Below are 19,829 nucleotides of genomic sequence, written 5' to 3'. Positions count from 1 at the left end.
GAAGCTCTTCTAATTTGGTAGCCGTCTGTTGTGCAGTGTGTGGTCTAGCGTTGTCGTGAAGTAGCAGTGGCGTGGAGCGATTGACCAGCCTAAGCTGTTTAGCCGCTACCTTTTCCATCATGGTTTGCAATTTCTGACAATAGACATCAGCCGTAATAGTCTGGCCAGATTCGAGAAAACTGCAATGAACAATACCGGCACTAGTCCACCAAACGCTTACAAGTAACTTTTTTGGGGTTAATTTGCGCTTGGGGCCGGATTTGGCTGGCTGGCCAGGATCCAACCATTGCGCTGACCGCTTCCGATTAAAGTAAAGAATCCATTTTTCATCACAGATAATAATTCGGTTTAAAATACCTTCATTAGTGCCGGTTCAGTAATGTAACGCAGCAGTCGACGCGCGTTTGCCGGTTTGCTTCAGTAAATTCGTGAGGTACCACCTTTCAAGCTTTTTAATCTTCCCAATTTGCATTTCAAGTGAATTAAAACAGTTTTATCAGTAACACCGCAGCCCGCAGCTAATTCGGACGTCATGTGCGATGGATCCGCTTCCACAATAGCCTTCAATACCTCATTATCAACTTGGGTCTCAGGCCGTCCACGGGGCTTGTTCTGCAGATCGAAATTTCCAGAACGAAAACGTTGGAACCAAAAACGAACTATGTTTTCTTTTGCAACATGACCGCCATACACATCATTCACTCTTCGAGTCGTTTCCGCAGCACTAGTGCCACGGCGGAACTCGTACTCGTAAATAATGCGATACTTTAAGTTTTCCATTTTGTAAAATGAGTGACGCAAACAGAAAAAAACAGATGAAAAAAACAAATGAATGACGGTCATCAAAGCACAAATACATGAGTAAATAGGTGTACAAATTTGAATTTGAAATTCCTAACCAAAGAGGAGGTATTTGAGGTCAAAGTGGCCAGTTCGACAAAACACCAATTTCATATGTAAGGACCTAATACATACTCATAATAAATAATTAAATACTTCAAACTAAAAGAATTCTATAAATATATTAATTTAAATATTACTTGATATATATGGGATAATAGTATACTAATTATACGCAAAAATTGCGAGAAATGGAATAATTAATATTTGTTATATTCTAACGGATAGATAAGGTCAAGGGTGCGTCAAGACAAACCAAATTGCTCCCTAAATAAATTACTGATGACATCTACACGAATTTATCTTAAAGAGAAAATGTTGGGAAGAGATTTTCGGGAACAGATAATTTCTTTGTTAAAATATGTTAATAAAATATTTAAGCTCTACTTTGAGATCGCAATGAATCTGGAAAGGGCAACTCAGATGCGGGCAGATTTATAGTATCGTTTTTGTTGCTGGTTCACTGTTCATTACAGTCCAACATAGACACTAACTATTTTGTTAAATATTAACGTAAGTTTTTAGTCTTTATTCGAGTACCACTTTTTACGAGTTGTAGTCACTAAACTACTGTTATTTATGTTTTACACTAGTACACGAACAACGACGGAGTGAAGGCCTCTCCAAGATCTTTCACTTCCTTGCGACAAGTTTCCAATTCTTCCCAAGTTTCTGACCTCTCTTTCTTCTTCCCACTGGGCCATTCCAAGTAAGTATTCTTAACCTATCTGCCATCACAAAAGCGGGCAATGTGACAGGCCCATTTCCACTTCAACTCTTTGGTATGTGTGACGACGTCTATGTTCGGCTTCGTATCACACCGTTTTCACTTTATCTTTATGTTTCAATCGAAGATCGAACTCCATAGCGCTTTGGCATACGCCAACCTTCTTTATAAGCGCCTTGTTGAAAATCCATGTTTGACAACGATGTGACAGACACGGAAGTGTGCATGTGTCCATGCCTGTTCTTCTTATATTTAAGTTAAGGTCGGATTTCAGAACTTCTTTAATTGCCCAAAATTTGTTCCATGCTAGGTTTACTCGTCTGTTTGTTTCATAAACAAATATCTCTTTGGAACTTTTAGGAGAGGTCACTCTATAAAGTTTCAAGTTATGTGTATATTGCCACTCGAGAAACTTGATACTTAATAAGGAGTATTTCGATGATATTTATTACAAAAACGTTTATAGGGTCTTAGGAACATTTTATCATTTAAATATTTATTTGTACAAGGTATTTTTATAATAATAAAAATAATGCTTAAGATAAAACTCTACGATTTAATCACTGGATCACATTGGTATTTTCTTATCTATTTTGTCCTTAGAGGGAATTGCTTGGAAAATATCGCCAATGGATTTTTTTCTATGTGTGCAATTAACATTCGCTCGAACGATGAAGGAAAACATCGTGATGAAACCGACACGTCTTAGACCCAAAAAGTCGTTGGCCTGTGTGTGTGTAGGCTGATCGCATACTGTCTATTAGATTAAAAAAATATCACTTTCATAAATCTGAGGCCCAGACCTAAAGAGGTTGTAGCGCCACTGATTCTTCTTCATTATAATATTTCTGGTTATTATTTCTGAAATACCTGTACCTTTTAGTTAGAAGATAACTATTTAGTACTATGAATCTACTCATAGTACTAAATAGTTATCTTCTAACTAAAAAGTACCTAAATTAAGTGAAGCAAAAATGTAATTAATGAACATCGTCCAAGTGATTACAATTCGATATTTAAAAAATGATAAATGCATCCATTATATACGTAACAATATTTTTCTTGACTGTCTCCGTAATAAGCATATTTTTTAAATGTGCGTTCGAATTCCATTAAAATTCTAATGACTTGAAACTGAGAATAAAACCAAGATATGTAATGTTTTACGAACATGGAAACTCTCTTAAAAGCTCAAAGCTTTTAATGTGATGAATTCGTTTTCCAAAAAGCTTTCTCAGTTTTATTGGAAAGTCAAAGTATTGGAATCGCATTGAAGTACTAAAGACTATCGAATAATACCAAAAAAACACTATATTTGACTAAACTAATGCATATTTTAGTAGTATGCATTTCAATACAGTCAAAGAATTAATTAAATACAATTTCAAAAATCACATATAAAAATTCACTTCATAGGATTAAATTGCGTGTCAATGATCATAAACAATATTTCTATATCAAAAAACAATTTAAATCGGAAAAAAAGTATTTTCTAATACGTTTTGTTGTATAGCATAAAAGTTAATTTTATTTTATTTTAGTCACAAAAATACATACACTATCTTTACTGTTTACTTTCTCAATGTTGTGTTGTACTAAGCCAAACGACTACTACGATACTGTCAAAAAAAAAATTAAATACATAATATACACAATATTACTTTTGTCTTAACTATGTAAAACGTATTTTTACTCTTTTTCCTTACCTTATCTAATTTAATATATTTTTATTCACTCACAGTGGCTGCCTGGAAGAGATCGCTCGAAAGCGATAAGGCCACCATTTGCCCTGCCCTCCTTTTGATTTAATTATGTTTAATGTTTATATTGTAATGCAACAAAGTGTTAATAAATAAATAATATTGCTACGGTTTAGTCACTATAGAATATATAAAGATGTCGATAGTTATCATGCTTAAAATCCAACATACATCTCCTTTCAAAAGTATATAATAATTATGTCCCGAATATTACACTAATGAAAAATATTAGTCATTGTATAAACATTTCCGTAGGTGGGTATTTCTAGGAATCATCTTATTTATAGAGAATCAATGATTCGCTTAAACGATTAGTTAGTTTAGTTTCATGAGTCATAAGCTAGACCTGTAATCAGAACTATGACTAGCAAAGTTAATAAGGATTGCTCACAGTTTCCGTATTTTACGAATGTTTTAGTATATTTAGTTCGAAGCACATCCTCTTATATAGAAGACACTACGGGGAACCGTACTGTGGAAAACTACTTACACTTACGCACTTACACGTACTTTCTTTTTGTCTATTCTAAAGAACTTTAAAAAAACCTTAATTTACCTACTGTCAAATTAATCATTAATCGTACGTATAGTTTTCTTTAATGTAGACACAGGAGTCAAACAGGACATGAGAAAATATTTCCTTTATCGTGTTGCAGCCACACTATTCGTTAATTAAAGATAAAAATATATAAAAAGCAATTGTACTTAAAGAAATTTCAAAGAAGAGAATTTTCCAAAACTCTGAAATTGTGTTTCTACTAAATGTTATATACTGGTCTTATAAAACATTCGAGAAACGCAATTAGAGTTAACATTCTAGACATATTGCAATAAGCTTGAATTTTCTCACATTAAATGTTGAGACGTCAGCTGCACTTTTCTGCACGTCTGCCCTCGAGATATTACGTGTTGAACCTAATATATATATTAGCTGTTACGTCTTACTTATTTCTTATTTTAAATCTAGAATATTTAAAAACATAGGAAATATTTAAATATATTGATAATATGTAGGTTTTGACAATAGTTTATTTGCAAAGTGTACATTCGGATTGATTAATTATTAAAAAAAACACAATCAAGCCATATAAACTTATGGTCTAAATATTCTCCAACACTATAAAGCACTTTGCCTTTAATTTAGTGGCAAATACCATAATAAATAAATAATTATCATTTATTTACAGCATACTCAAGGCCGAATTTTAACTAAAAATAGTATAAACTTTTATACAACTAAATTATTTTGTATAAAAATTACCAGACAAAATTTGCTGTATACATTTTTTAATCATTATATTAAGTTTTAAATCTAATAATAATTTGATTTAAGCTAATGACAACTACTAATGACAGATATTTGCGTATAGTATCAAGACGTAAACGCTGCAATACATAATCCTTAAATCTAGCCATACAGGGTGAATAACTTCACCAGATTCCACCACTCTTGTAGTCATTCCTTGGATTATTGTATCTGTATAACTGATATTTTTTTATAGACCTTCTCAACCTTCTAATACGCGCGATAACGATACGACGTTTTTGTTTACAATTTCGATGTAGTTCTCGCCATATCTGTAGCGCTGATGTCCTTGGGACGGCACAAAAACTCAACACTCCACACACGCGCTATCGGTTTTAGACGTAACGCAATACCGATGCTATGTGACATAATTTACTTGACGAGGAAAATCTCGTAATTATATTATTTAACTCAACTAATCAATATAAACAACTACATATTTTAATAACTACTAATATCACTAATATTTTCGACCATTGAATAGTTTTTAATTTATAGATCTAGCAATATTGTCAAATCAAATAAATAAAATAAATTTGTATGAAAATTTGGCGACACGAACTGTGATTTTCATACAAAGTTAATTTTCGATTTTCTACATACACTACAAGATATCTTGAGTAAGCCGATGTTATTAAATTATAATGACAATAGCGGCTGACACTTACACCATTCTGACATAAATAATTACTTTCAATAATGTTGACTATGGAATCACTATTACCATGGACTGTGAAATACTCGATAATTTGTAGATCTTAATAATAATGGAACAACGAATCTTTTTTTTTTGATTAACGGTTTTGAACTAATTTGACTTTGATATTATCAATTTACGAGTTCTGTGACATAATGACATTGGCAGTTGACACCAGTGCCATTGCTCCGACATACACAAAAGCAACAAACCAAAATTAATAAAATTGTGTGTATATATTATATAAAGCTGTGAGTAATTATTAATATCGAATAAAGCCAAGAGTAAAAATGTCAAAGTGGGAAAGGAATCTAATTTAATCTTCCCCCTATTTTACAAAGGAAACTAATTAAACTCATACCTTTGTTATTTTAAAGTAAGCACGCTCATTCAATGTTTCGCGGTTGTATTTCGAAGATACTTGACTCTGAAGTCTTTGTACTAAAATAACAACGTGGAAATTCGCTAAAGTTACATAAAACCATTTAAATTATTATTCCTTAATCAAGATCAGTAAGAATTATTTTGTTCTTTGTACTTCTATTTGTGATCCGCATTTGAGGAACTTTATATATATATAGGTATATAGATATATATAACAGTAACATTTTTTAAATTTGGATAGCCATGCTGGGATCAAACCCTTCAGCTAAATTACCGGGTTTATCTAAATATCGGCTTAGATTTTACAGTTCTTAATCTAGTTCTTATCGCCCTAGTGGAAGGCTTTAACGGAACGGTGATTTTACTTAGCTAAGAAACCCGTGCAAATTAGAACGATCATCAATCGCCAATATCACGAGTGGTTACGTTAATAATTAATTTTCATAGTTCCGCTTTTGACATTTGTAATAGCTGGACATGCGGTTATTATAAGTGATTATTTTAACTAATCACTAAAAATAACTTAAGTATGGTCTTTATAACGGAAGTATGATCCCATAAATAACCCAATTTATATGCATTCAATTTTATTAAGTGACGAGGGATATGAAAGGGAATGCTTAGGTGGTTTGGTCATGTAGAACAGATGAGAAGCAGTTAACAAGTACAAGGCAACCGTGGATGGTGAAGTTGGATTGGGTAGGCCTTGTCGTACATGCCTGGACCTAATCCAGACCAGACAGTGGGACAAGTTAAAAGTACTGGATGAGTATGAATCATGAAAGTGGACGAAGCGAGAGAGGTTCGTCAGAACCAAGCTTAGATCCGTGGTCTCTGCCAACCCCTTCGAGAATAATAAATGAAAGTATATATTTTGTTTATTTCAACATGTAGTACCGCTAACCAGAAAATATGTTATTCAGCATTTATAAAATATGATTAACAATTAAATACATTAATTTTGTATTATAGATTCTTAATTAAAATTAAATCAATGGCGCTACAACCTTTATAGGTCTGGGCCTTTGATTTCTGTATCTGTTTCATGATCATTTGTTAATCGAATAGATAAGTAGGTGATCAAAATTCTGTGCCTGATGCATACCGTCGACTTCTTGGGTCTAAGGCAAGCCGGTTTCCCCACGATGGTTTTATTCACCGTTTGAGCGAATATTAAATGCGTACATAGAAAAAATCGAAGGGATCGAACCAACGACCTCAGGGATGAAAGTCGCACGCTGAAGCCACTAGGCCAACACTACTCTTCTCCATTTATCTGTCAAATAATGTAATCCCTGCCCTGTGAATTTATTACGATAATCCGTGCCAAATCCTCTAACTGTCAATATCATGCCTGACAATTGACAAGCAATGGAAGCTTGGAATTATTATAATAGAAACACGAAAGTATTTTCCAATAATCAGTTGAATTGGATGATAGTACATAGAAATCTACACAAATTTTATAAAAAAGAGGGACAAACGAGCTTAGGAACAGTATAGCTCACGGACCCATATTTGTAGGCGTTGCCGGCCTCTGGCGAGAAGTTTGCTCTTTTTTAAAGTCATCGTAGGGAAAACCTTCTCTGAATGGGAAATATTTTTAAACATCCAAAAACATAATAATTAAGAAACTTTGAACGATTTCAAAAATTCTTCCACTCTTAGCAATGCTACATAGTCATTGTATATTTACAAAATATTTTAAAAGATTACTTGCACAGATTGATGTTATTTCTATGATAATTATAAAAACATCAATAATACTGTAATAGTAAAAATATTTTTTTTCATGAAGATCATTTTTCACTTCTTCAATCAAGGGCGTAGAATAAACGGGAATAATCATCTCTTTCATTCATTTCAATCATTTTTAATCGCCAAGTTCTTTTTTGTTTTTTTTCTCATTAATTTTGTAACCTGCAAGATATCTCCATGAGAAATCCCTAATAATAATTTGGTGTGATAAGTTGTACATACATGTAAAATCGCAAGGTTCGATAAAAGTTACAAATTAGCGTCAGTCGTTTTTCACACAGAAATACTTATGAATATAATACATAAGTTGGTGCTTTTAGCTATCTCGTAATGTGGATATGTATTATACGCGCCATCCACTGGCTGCTACCGGCACATATATTACAGAAACAAATGAGGCTTCAAAGCCGCCCGGCCGTAAACCACGTGTTGAATGCCAATACGCCTCCATATTGAACACCGAACTACGCCTCAAGTGCGCATATGGTATGTTCTATTGTAATTGGATTTCAATTAACCGCAAAATACTTATATAGACACAGTATGCTAATAGCATGACATCATGTCTTCGAACATTAGTAAAAAATATTAGAGCTACAAATGGTGAGATTTTGAGCTTGTCGTGATATTTTTCTTCTAATGGACTCGTCAGGCACCTACGATAACCTATATTACTGTAGTTTTAAGCATCCCGTATTCCATTAACGCACAGTCGAGTTCAAACTTACGACCTCTCTGATGAACCACCCTCACAAGGTCAACACACAACAATAGGTTGCGTTATGCAACCTATATGAAATATGTTCAAAAAAGAATTAACAACCAAATTCAGCGATGGGCTTGTCGAATTGTCAATATACAATGTATTACTGATCGGTTTTTTTCATCTCTTTGCGTTTCTCTACAAAGTGTACTATGGTGAGTGGTCTGAGGAATGGTATGCAATGATTCCTCGTGCCTCGTTTCAACACCGTTCGAGCCCTATCAATTCCAAATTTCATCAATATGACCTAGATAGCTGGAAGTCTTTCACGGTCCGTTTCACAAGGCAACTTTCTTTTACAAACTAGCGAACTATGGAATCGACTACCAGTGGGAGGTCTTTTCTGAGGGATACAATCTCCAACTATAACAACAAAGTTAGAGTGTACTCTTTCCTCAAATCCCGGCAATGCCAATACTAAAAAGAGGTGTCCATGTGCTGCATGACTGCGCTTTTTGGGCATTCCGTAGGCGTTTGTAATATATTATGTAAAAAAAATAAACCCGTCCCTCTGATCTAATTACAGCAGTAACGATGTTGTATATACTCCCTTATAAATATCTAGCTCTTCGTACAGATTTAAACAGAATTTATTTAACGTACATTATGCGTGTTACGCATCTCGTTAAAAACTGAAAATCATACGCAGTTAGAAAAACGGAGATTTATCTTTAATGATCGAATTATATAACATAGGTTTACATAGTGTGTGGGTTAAGTATCAGTCACAGCCGTAACATAATCTATGTTGCATTAGGCATGCCTGCATTGCATTGCATAATTGACGCGCATCGAGAATATGGCAAATTAAGTCAAAATTTATTTAAACATTTATTTTTATACAAATAAATTTTTATTTATTGCCATATTTCAAGAGTGTAGAACGGACGAGAACATATACTCCAGCATATTAGAAATAGCTTCGCCATGCGTGCATTTTAGGGAAATTACACAATCCTTTATTTTTAAGATTTTCTGTTATAAGTAAACTCCGGTTATTGCTGTTTGCAGTGAAATCTATTAAAACTTTTCCAGACGATATCGCAACGAAAGTTGTACTGTCGTATAAGGTTTGAAAATTCTCCACATCCACGCTTTCACTACATCGCATTTTTATACCATATAGGATTACGTTGCATTAAAATTAATTCATTATTAACAAACATTATTATAAATGTTGTATTTATTTTAATTTAATATTTAAAACAATTGCTTAAATTCAAAAATTTGGGCTGTGGGGGTCAAGAGCACAGGTGCTAATTAAAGAGTTAAGTTGGCGCCTGCTAGATAGTATATATAGACTGGTGACCCCAGAGCTGGTGCTTTCCTCGCTCAACTAATAAATATCGCATTACAGAGACAAAAGCTGCCAGCGTAAACGGTACACTGTCACAGGGACACAACTTTTTATTTTATATTTATTAACCTTTAATTGTTATTATTATTACTATGTAACTGAATAAAACTGAACATATGAATGAAATACCTTTTGAGATTATAAAAAAAAATAACAAATTAAGGTTTTTTTTTCTTAAAAATATAATTAGTCTAAATGCACTGTTACAAAATAAATATATCAATGACGCTACAACGTTTTTATATCTGGGCCTCAGACTTCTATATCGGTTTCGTGATCATCTGTTAATCTAATAGGCAAGTAGGTGATCAGCCTTCTGTGCCTGACTCACACCGTTGACGTTTTAAGGTCTAAGGCAAGCCAGTTTCCTTACGTTGTTTTCCTTCACCGTTAGAGTTAGAATGTTAAAAATTCGCACACAGAAAGAAAGTCCATTGGTGTACAACCGGGGATCGAACCTACGACCTCAGGGATGAGAATGCTGAAGCCACTAGGCAAACACTGTTCTTAAAATGCACCATTATAACTAAAGTAATATTTTGTCATTTTCCATTAGTCTACAAGTTTTTATCATTGAATCATACATTTATTTTCGTAGCTACTAATCATTAATAATATGTTGATAGTGCATAGTAGTTTTATTATTTTAATTAGATTATTATAAAGATAAGTTATATTTAAATGTAGGGAAGTCGCATGAAAAATACCTGTAGAAAACCGTATAGGAATTTATGGATTATCTTGCGTATGTCGATTTTCTTAAAGGCGAACATGACGCTATAACGCATATGTAAAACATCAAATAGAAACGCGATGATTTCGCAAGTTAACTCGTGATATCTATATCATGGGTCTGAGAGCAGCACACAGCTAGACAGCGACTGCCGTACCAAACCAGCCCTTTCTCGAAGTTCATGCCGTTTGACCGTTCTACTTCGTTGTGGGTATAATTGGAATCCCGAATTTTAGTTACCAAACATGAAAGATTTTTAATATTTATATAATCATTATTGGATGTTGTTAGATTAGATCCCTTAAGAAGGGACTGAATACATTAACCGACTTAGTATTACATGAATCTCACAACATTTTACTGACTTGTTTTTTACAAGTGTTTTTAATGTTTTTGAGTTTACCCGTTCTACCCGATTATGTCAGACCTTCGTTTTTTTCGTTACACTCAGGGCTAGAAGGGATATATAGACGAAGAGGCGGTACTTATACAAAATCCTAACTGGATAATGTAGAAGTGTCAGCTAGGCTGCGAGCATCGATTAACCACACTCTGCATGGCAGATGACAACAATTGGTGACTGTGCCGCGGTACTAACTTGCTGGAAGATGCACCACTTAATGTTGCATTAAAGACCGATATTGAGTTTAACACAACGAAGTCACATGAATTGCATTGTCCCTTATTATACAAATGTTCAAATTGTGCTTATTTTAATTCTTGTATCAATTATATGAAATAAAAGAATTATGTTTCACGCAGTTATACATATAAGCACTAGTTTTTATTGCTTTATTTTTTTGAATCGCGCTTTAAATAGAGACGTACAAAATTAACAAAGGAACACGAAGTCCATAAATTATTTTGCACAAAGCTTACCTTTGCGTGAGTACGAACTGTTGTCAGTAGTATTTCCAACAAATGTTCAGGATTTCCACTTTGATATGGCATTTGGTACTTTAGCGCTCGCCATTCTGTTGTTTCAGCAAATATGATGTGTTTTTTATTGATGCTGTATCATTTGAATCAAAATAATTATTAAATTACTTTATTTGTTTATAGAATAGTGTGTTTTACTTTACCTTTTGCGTCAAAGAGTTTTTGAATATATGTTCACATCGCCCTTCAATTATTAACAAACGAACTGTCAAAATATATATTTTACTCAGTAAGCTAAAAGCTTGTAGTGTTTACAGTTAATATAGTTGTATATTATTTATTAAATCTTTTTTTACAGATTGGGGTAGTAATTTCAAGAAATCAGACCTGACAAATATCGTAAGTATTTAAGATAATAACAATGGTATATAGCTTGTTCATACTAAACCTATATCTACAATTTATTTATTAACACAGAAATTTGACAATTCTATTATCAATTGACATAATTAAATAATAAGGAGGACAATTGTTAGTCTTATCGCTTTCGAGCGACCTGTCTCCAGGCTGACTGAGAACAAAAAATTAAGTGCAAGAAGCGCAAAAATAAATAACTGTTATTTAGACAAAACTAATGCAACATAACAAAGCAATTCAAACCTATGTAAACAGTGAACTGGACAATAAAAAAAAGGACACATGAAGAAATAGTGCAAATAAAATACTACTATCGCCAGTGAGTTTTCACGAAAAATAACGTCATTCAAATCAGTACATTAAAATGAAATTTAAATTATTAAAATGGCAGATTCACCTTTTATGGCGGCTTAAACTTAAGATAATCATGTCCTCCGATGCTTTTAGCTTCTTTGATTCTGAATTTGTGTGGCACATAAAGCCATGCTCCGTATTGTAATGAAATTAAGGAACTACGCTTCGAAATGATTACTAGTCGTAAATAGTAATACAATACTGTTTAAGTCTTATCGCTAATTCTTTTGCATAAATTAATATTTAATATTAATAATAAGGAGTATTAGTAATTACCACTTGTCGAATTATGAAACCTAATGAAAATTAACGTTAGTACAGGGCATTTGAAACATCAAAATCTTTTTAAGAAGTTCACTGTTATTGGTGCCATTTTCTCGAAGTAACCGATTGTATGATAAGGCCATGAAACAGCTACTTGAGTAGCTAACATTAAAACTACAGTGCTAGCTAAAGTTTTTTAGAATGATTTTGCTTGCATTTCTTTCTAGTGCTAAGAATGTGGATAGTGGATACATTATAAGTATTATCTACATATATAATGTGTTTTGAAAACAGTAAAAAATTGGCGCTACAATCTTTTAGATCTTGGCCTTCAGATTTCTTTATCTGTTTCGGGATTTTTTTTCCCGAATAGATATGTAGGTAATCAGGCTTCTGTGCCTGACACGCCATCGGTATAAGACATGCCGGTTTCTTTAGGATGTTTTCTTAATGAAAATGAGTGTTTAAATGTTCACTAAATGATAGTAGCATGATAAAGGCACCAGGATAACACTGCTCATTATTCGTACGTATTCTACTAAATTTAAGTTTACCAACACAAATTCAGAACCCTCAAAAACTCTTGCACACCTCGTAATGTAAATTTCCAATCAGGTTCAATGCCTGCTTAAAATAAACATTGTTCTAAGTTTGCAATCTAGGCTTGCAAGAATTGATACTTAAAATAATAAAAGAGGTGCAGGTCTCATCATAGGTAGTTTTTATAAGAAGTTAAGTGATAACGCCGCCCATAGACAATCACATATATTACAAGAGATCAGATACTTATAAAAATACGTTACTGATGTGATAAGACAATATACGTTAGACATGTTTGAAATTATTTTCAGACATGTCTATGCCATGCCATGCCCAGATAGAAGAAGTGGCATGTGTCCGCCAAACATCCGCGAATAAAGACTGTAAATACATAATTACGTAAAAGGTTTCTGAAACGAAATTCTAATATTAAACCTAAATCCCTCCAATAAATTCTTTTGCAAAAATTAAAAATATACATATTAAGGTTTACAAAAAATGAAGAGAAGCTGTAAACAAAATTTTCATGAAAAATTCTTAATGAACTGGCATCCGGCGGTCGGCAAGTAACACACAATAATCCTTTATCCGCAAAGCATGATTTTTTTACTGGACCATTCTTCGACAAAGTGAAAAACACACTTACACACACACACACACTTGAAACTTCCCTTAAAATCGCAGCTTACTGGACTGCGCGAATATATTACTGGTACATTTTGTTGGTACATACGTATTTATCATCTATTCGTGCTATGAAGGACAACGTTGTTTGGAAGCCGGGAATGTGTAAGAAGTCAACAGGCTGTGTTTGATAAGGCTGTACTTCTACTATATAAAGTATATAATCATGAACAAACTTTCTTGCTAACTACTAACTGATGTCAGACTTATCTTAAATTATCGTGATTTATGTGTCTTTTTACTCTTTAATGTATCTTTAATATTTTATTCCTGTTTAGTTTTTGTTTTAATAACTGTGTATTACATGTATTTTGCACTACTTGCCTGTCTTATTTCATACATTTATTTTTTCTTTACTCACAGTGATTGCCTGGAAGAGATCGCTCGTGAGCGATAAGGCCGCCAGTTGCCCTCCTTTTGATTTAATTATGTTAATTTTTATTTTTATTTTGTAGTGTAACGAAGTGTAAATAAATAAATAAACGCATTTAACATATGCATTCTTAGACCAAAAGCCGTTCAGACTAGCGCAGTAAGACTATTATAATCTGTTTGCTCGTATTCTGGGTCTTAGAAATTATACGTCTCGCCTTCACACCAGTCTAGCACAGAATATAAGGTTTCTTACGTGGTTTCTTGGTCTACCCGACGTTGCGAGAAGAAACTTATAAAACAATAAGGTTTATCTTAACATGTAAATCGCGGGATTACATGTTAAGATTATATTTTAAGTGAAATTTATTTAAACTTTATAAATAATTGTATAAGATCTAAGATCTCGAAGCCTTTTTGAAATAATAATAAACATGTTTTTATTGATTGACGGAATATAGATATGCGTAATCCCCCCCCCCCCCCCCCTGTAAAACTGTCTTCTGTCTCAGAAAGGTTGCTACTTGTGGTACTTTCTGTATGTATATTGTATGTATATTATGTGTGCTTAACGATTAAGGAAAATATCGTGAGGAAACCGGTTTGCATGTTATAAATGTCTTTGCTTGTGGCAGCGTCTATGCGTCGGGTGGTCTCTCTTCCTAAAACATGGCGAGGGGGCTGATGGCTGGCCATGCGCGATACTCGTGAACGGAAGCTACTTGTTGTGACTGGTCATACTTGAATTGGTGTAGTCACATAGTCATATAGTGTTGAAACGTATTTGCGTGTAGTTGCAGCTCCTTACAAACGTTGTGTAATAAAAAGAAAAATTAGGCGATTAAAAAGATTGGCGGAGAGTTTATTGCCAGTTCTTCTCTTCCGTTCTACGCCCTTGATTTGAGAACTGGCAGTAAATGTAAAATTAGAAGCATTTAATGTATTTTTTTTTTATTTCTTATAGCTGCGCCATGTGACATAATCACTAACTAACTAATATTCAACAAGAAATATCTTATACAACTGAGAGAAGAGGAGCAGGATCAATCGCCCCTGAATGAGCTACGTATATACACTGATGGTTCAAAAACAGGGTGTGGCTCAGGCGCTGGTATTTTCTCCTTTGATCTCAACATCAACATACACCTACCTCTGGTCCCACAAAGCACAATTTTCCAATGTGAATGTGTCGCTCTAACCGAAGCAGCCAGAGCCGTACAGCCGACTACGCGTCTAAGTGTGGAAATTGAGTCCACCCTACCTTACCTTACCTTACCTTAGTATTTTTTTTTTTGACGTTCATTAGTGTACATTATGTTATATATGAATAAATGATTTTTTCCTTTTTGTCTTTTTTGTAACAACAATTACAGGGAGGCAGACTACATATAATAACTGTTTTATAAATTATAATATTTAAAAAAAAATTGTCCCACAAAAAAATATTTGGACATGCTAGCTTATGTTTTAAGTTCTGAAGATTAGAATAGAAATATGTTTATTTCCCTGGTTCATATGTTACATTATGTCCACAGGTCGATAGTTCATCGGCCTGTGCATGTGGCAGCTACTTACAGTCTACCTTTGTTTGTCTTTTAGTTCTGCAGGTGTGGATTTTTGAAAATATTGTATACCCAATAATAACCATACAGACTTATAATTGTCCGCTTGAATAAATAAATTATTATTATTATTTAGTACAACAAATCGTAAACTCGTAAAAAAAACCTCTGTTATAATATAAAGTTACAATTATTAAAGGTACCGTTTGCAAGTTCTTGAGTTTCCTTTTGAAAGCTAAATGATCAAAAAGTTTGTTATACATTTCTTGTTTAAATTGACAAACTTGGACAACAATGTTTCAAACCAAATTGTCTCAGAACAACTGTCTTCGTCTCAGTTTAGCTAAATGATGATTTTAATTAAAATTTTACAATATTATGTTCTTACGTTATATAGGTACTTAACTCCGTAAATGCGGCCTATACCTTCCCGAGCGGTTTGATCCCGTGGCGTTAGATATTTCGGGTTATCTACCCTCTTCTACTGCATTTACCACTTAGAGTGTTCAGGGAAGTTGTTCAAAGAATACCTGCTGCTGAAACTCAGCTGTTTCATCGTCGGATGCCGAGGCAGAATACGAAATTCACCCGTATCACTTCGACCTTTGTCTTACCACAATAGAGCGTGTTTAAGGAAGTTTTTGTACTCTACCACTATGTGGAACCAGCTGCCCACTGAAGTATTTCCGAAACAATTCGACTTAGGATCCATCAAGAAAGAGCGTACCAATTCTCAAAAGACCGGCTACGCACTGATAAACCTCAAACTCATGGGTAATGGTATCACTTATCATCAGATGAGCCTCCTATATTGTGTTAAATATTTTTCGTAATACATGTTCGTATTAACGAACGTGATACAATAACGTTAATCGTAAAGGTGGTACCATCACTACTCTGTCACTTCCACTCTCATGTCACCTTGAAATCTATCTCTGTGATGCCTCTCTAATTACTAAATGTCAGCAGTCATTCTCCGATAGATCTCCTTGTCTAATGCTAACTAACCTGACCTAACCACTACCTTGGAATGGCGCGGAATAATAACTCAACATTGATCATCCTCATTGTAATACGACTATTTTGTAGTCAACATTTTGGAAACATTTTCGCTGGCTGTTCGTGATATCAAATGGTTGAAGCGAGGAACAGTTCAAAGCCAGCTAATTTTTAAGTCAACTAAGTATTGAGACTGATTTAATTTTACGAAATACGGTCTTTAGCTGTAGTTTAGTAATGTAGACCCTTTGTAAAGACTTTTAAAAGCAAACGGAATCAGAAAGAATTCTTTAGTAAGTTTATTCGTGAGAGCTTTTGCAAATAGTTAAGCTACTTAGATGTTCTTAACGAAACTGCTGATTTACCTTTTGCTTGCTATGTTTGAGAGGACTATAGTAAATGCATTTAGTATGAAATTAAATATTGTATTTTATTCATTATTTTATAGTAAAACTGTGATGCTAAAAATGTCTACGCGAGTACCATTAGAAAATCGCGACATTAGTCAACTGCTCAGCTAAACTCATGTAAAATCAATTTTTAATATTTATGTGTGCATAAAGGCTAATATATTCTTATGTTTTATTTATATTGTGTTTTAATTTAGTTCAACGTGTTGGTGAGAAAACCTATACCTCATTCATGTTTCCATTTCACTATTGTAAACTTATTTTTCTTTACAAGAAAAATTGAAATTATATTGTAATATTAATACAAATTTATACGTATTATGTAATTAAGAACCTTATTACACGAGACGCATAATGTATCTGATAAATGCATGTCAACCATTGTGTACAACAAAGATAAGCAGGTGTTAGAATTTACTATAATATTTTGTGTAAAACTTTAATGATATAATTTTCATCACAAGCGTTGAAAAGATTCCTCAGAGCAATCCGTTATGGATGGCATGCATTCACAAAGGCGAGTAATTACTAGATAGTGCAGCTTCATTTACTGTACCAGAGCTCTGATCGACATTGTATTAATATTCTACATTCCTATTATTCCCAAAGCGTCCATAAGATAATTAGAATTGTTACAGACGAAAAATAGAATTATCCCATATATTATTTTATATTTTAGTCACTGGTGTTTATTGAATATTATTAGATCTGTCTCTGTCTCTCTATTGGCAGCTCATATCCGAACGTCGTGGTCAGCAACGAAGCATCTAAAGCGGACAAAAAGAAAGTTTTTCCTATACACACTGTATCTTGACTTATACTTGCCTCTTGAATCGAAGTACTTATTCATCCCTTTTTCTCTATTTGCCAGCTATTTATAATTACATATCTAAAGCGGCTACGAAAAGTTGTGGGTTTAAAGCGGCATAAGTGAAAGTTGCTTTTATATTCTGTTTGGTTTTATGAACAAAATAACCTTTTACTAATGAATGATTACATTAAAATAAACATTAATTATCATAATTACATACTACATATTACTTATTACATTAATTATAATTATATATCATACATTAGAGAGAACTTTTAAATGGTTTAATATCTTTTTTGATGTTTTGCTTGTAACACTTTACACAATACAATTGTAAGGAGAAATGTGGCGTTACAACGCAAAATGGGTTCAGGTTGTAACCCTTCGATTATGTTAATTATAGACAAGTGGGTGATCAGACCTCTGTGTGACACATGTCATCGATGTTTGGGTGTGTGACATGCTGGTTTTCTCATCTTCCGTAGTAGCAAGTGCTAATTGTCCGCACGGAAAGAAAATCCCATTCGCGCTCCGCCGTGATTGGAAAGGCAGACCTCAGAAATGAAGTTCGCACGCTTAAGCCACTAGGCCAATACTACTCCAAGAGCTTAAATAAATGCAAAGACTTTTAAACGCATAATGTATCTGATAAATGCATGTCAACCATTGTGTACAACAAAGATAAGCAGGTGTTAGAATTTACTATAATATTTTGTGTAAAACTTTAATGATATAATTTTCATCACAAGCGTTGAAAAGATTCCTCAGAGCAATCCGTTATGGATGGCATGCATTCACAAAGGCGAGTAATTACTAGATAGTGCAGCTTCATTTACTGTACCAGAGCTCTGATCGACATTGTATTAATATTCTACATTCCTATTATTCCCAAAGCGTCCATAAGATAATTAGAATTGTTACAGACGAAAAATAGAATTATCCCATATATTATTTTATATTTTAGTCACTGGTGTTTATTGAATATTATTAGATCTGTCTCTGTCTCTCTATTGGCAGCTCATATCCGAACGTCGTGGTCAGCAACGAAGCATCTAAAGCGGACAAAAAGAAAGTTTTTCCTATACACACTGTATCTTGACTTATACTTGCCTCTTGAATCGAAGTACTTATTCATCCCTTTTTCTCTATTTGCCAGCTATTTATAATTACATATCTAAAGCGGCTACGAAAAGTTGTGGGTTTAAAGCGGCATAAGTGAAAGTTGCTTTTATATTCTGTTTGGTTTTATGAACAAAATAACCTTTTACTAATGAATGATTACATTAAAATAAACATTAATTATCATAATTACATACTACATATTACTTATTACATTAATTATAATTATATATCATACATTAGAGAGAACTTTTAAATGGTTTAATATCTTTTTTGATGTTTTGCTTGTAACACTTTACACAATACAATTGTAAGGAGAAATGTGGCGTTACAACGCAAAATGGGTTCAGGTTGTAACCCTTCGATTATGTTAATTATAGACAAGTGGGTGATCAGACCTCTGTGTGACACATGTCATCGATGTTTGGGTGTGTGACATGCTGGTTTTCTCATCTTCCGTAGTAGCAAGTGCTAATTGTCCGCACGGAAAGAAAATCCCATTCGCGCTCCGCCGTGATTGGAAAGGCAGACCTCAGAAATGAAGTTCGCACGCTTAAGCCACTAGGCCAATACTACTCCAAGAGCTTAAATAAATGCAAAGACTTTTAAACGCATAATGTATCTGATAAATGCATGTCAACCATTGTGTACAACAAAGATAAGCAGGTGTTAGAATTTACTATAATATTTTGTGTAAAACTTTAATGATATAATTTTCATCACAAGCGTTGAAAAGATTCCTCAGAGCAATCCGTTATGGATGGCATGCATTCACAAAGGCGAGTAATTACTAGATAGTGCAGCTTCATTTACTGTACCAGAGCTCTGATCGACATTGTATTAATATTCTACATTCCTATTATTCCCAAAGCGTCCATAAGATAATTAGAATTGTTACAGACGAAAAATAGAATTATCCCATATATTATTTTATATTTTAGTCACTGGTGTTTATTGAATATTATTAGATCTGTCTCTGTCTCTCTATTGGCAGCTCATATCCGAACGTCGTGGTCAGCAACGAAGCATCTAA

The 19,829-nt window shown here is 33.6% G+C and overlaps 1 protein-coding gene across 3 annotated transcripts in view; it reads left to right on the top strand.

Moving 5' to 3' along the window:
• LOC123711848 (CD151 antigen) overlaps window positions 1-19,829 on the top strand; it is a 167,360-nt gene that overhangs the window by 62,429 nt on the left and 85,102 nt on the right. For 2 of the 3 annotated variants that reach the window (XM_045664685.1, XM_045664683.1), the window contains exon 3: window positions 11,623-11,663. The exons of the other annotated variant lie outside the window; for it this stretch is intronic. The gene's annotated coding sequence lies outside the window, so the exon portion shown is untranslated. The remainder of the gene's footprint in view (window positions 1-11,622; window positions 11,664-19,829) is intronic. 3 annotated transcript variants of the gene reach the window in all.

This window comes from Pieris brassicae, chromosome 7, assembly GCF_905147105.1.
Source record: "Pieris brassicae chromosome 7, ilPieBrab1.1, whole genome shotgun sequence".
Taxonomy (NCBI): Eukaryota; Metazoa; Arthropoda; class Insecta; order Lepidoptera; family Pieridae; genus Pieris; species Pieris brassicae.
The sequence above is the reverse complement of the archived record's forward strand: the minus strand, read 5'-3'. Positions and strand labels throughout refer to the sequence as shown.